This window comes from Condylura cristata, unplaced genomic scaffold (genome assembly GCF_000260355.1).
Source record: "Condylura cristata isolate star-nosed mole 26May11 unplaced genomic scaffold, ConCri1.0 scaffold00011, whole genome shotgun sequence".
NCBI classification, from domain to species: Eukaryota; Metazoa; Chordata; class Mammalia; order Eulipotyphla; family Talpidae; genus Condylura; species Condylura cristata.
The window spans coordinates 46,267,684-46,269,709 of NW_004567112.1; positions in this window are offsets into that span (position 1 = coordinate 46,267,684).

Below are 2,026 nucleotides of genomic sequence, written 5' to 3' on the forward strand. Positions count from 1 at the left end.
GAATTGGTGCTTGTAAACGCAAAGAGAAACTCAAAGATAAAAATGGAGCAGCAATACTCACCTATTTTTCCCTGAAGCATTTGCCACCGCCCTGCCGTTCCTCCACCACGAAAAAGTCAGTAGCAGCGTTTGCTGTCAACTTGGATAGTGTGCAGTTGACCCTCCTGAGGTTTGAAGTAGCCTAACTCAAGTTCTCAACACAGTCTTCACCAACTCAAAAAAAATTAGGTAAATCCTACCTTAGAACTTGCATTTCAAGGCTGCTCTCTGAAGTCACATGTGCTGAAGAGTTCAGGAAACTGAAACCAGAAGGCCCACGCACAAAATATATCTCACCTGGGAAAGGAGGGGAGGGGAGTTCCCAATTTTAACTCCCGTGAACTTCCACCTGTGTGCTCAATTACCGCGGGGAGGCCGGCATTTGTTGCTTTCCAGAATGATCTACTCCTATGAAATGAAAACCAGAGGTCATGCTGTAGTTCCTATAGCTTAATTTTTCAGTTTGACAAAACTGTAGTTATAATGAAGTGAGAGAAGTGAGTTCAAAAATGCCAGCAAACCGTCTGGAATCTTTCTGGTTACAGTTAAAACACATGACTCTTCTTAATAGGACTCAGTTGGGGCCATTTAACCTTTAGGATAGGGCAAATGAATAACAGGTTTTGTTTCTGCTTTTAAATAATATGCAATCATTAAGAAAGAAATCTAATTGTTGAACATTAGATTTTCAGTTCATCCAGATCCTCTGTATTCTCCTATGGTCTGGTAAATCCATTGATATCAAGGTAACAAAACTGTATCTGAATTCAAAGAAATAAATGCCCAAAATTGATATTAAGGGCTTTGGCACATAATTAAGAGAGACCTTTAGATTACACCGTCATACTTTGGGTATTTTATTCAGTCTGTGTAAAGTTAGTTCTTCTGATTGAAGGGATTTATCATATAGCTGTGAATAATATAAACATTAGTTACTTGTAAGCTATGTGTAGAATGGACAGAGAGAGGTGGAGAGACAAGTAGGTAGCTTTAAATTTAATAGAAAGCCAAAAATTAAGTTTGTGTTTGTGGGATAAAAAATGCAGTTAATGAGGTTTTCAAAAATATGTTATGACCAAGAGAAGGCAGCTATCCCAGTGGTGCCCAGCCAACAGTTGCCAGAAGATCTGCTGCCTGTGTCTGGGGCTATGTGGGTGGGTGTTAAAGATCCCATATGGTATAATGCTCATTTCCTGCATTCTAGGCAAACAGCAGGTGTACTGCCTTCCAACTGTCTTTTCACAGGCTAAGCAGCTAAAAATCCTAGAACTGGATGGGCAAAGTAACTCCATGGAAAAGATGGAGAGCAAAATAAGGACTTTTCTACAAGATGATGATAATAACACTATACTGGGGCAGTATTTGAGAGTATGAAATAACTGTATGCGCGTTCATAGTTAACTTTTGTAGTTGTCACATCAAGAGTCATGTAGTTTATCATGTAGAGATTTTACATACTGTTATTAGAAAGTGTCAAATTCCACAGGTTGAGGGTTCAGTGCCACAAGACTGTCCTGCTCACTACTTCAGTTTCCCAGCAATTAAGTTCAGTGATGAAGCTTAATAGTATAAGTGAGGTCCCTGTAGATAAGAAGAAGGAGAAAGCTTGACACAATCAGCACCTGGAAATCAAGGATGGGGTGTGAGAACAGGAAAGTAAGCTGTCTGACATATGAACTGACTGTCCTGGAGAAAAGGGGATTATTATATTTGGCAAGTAAATAGACAAAATCAGAAGGTTGTTGTTGTTGTTTTAAATCCACTCCCCCTCTTGAAATTTTGGAATGAGAAATTCATAAAGAACTCTGCTAATATCTGCAAGGAGTTAGGTGGACCGGTTGAGCAAAAGTAGCAAGAAAAATACTCTTTACCCTCTGTAGTCTGTGCATGATGTGTAGATCTAGAAAGTTCCCCCTGTGATCTGGTGAAGGTCTCAGGAGAGCTGGGGGTAGGAGACAACTTTGGACTTGCAGAGGCTTGGGGTTGG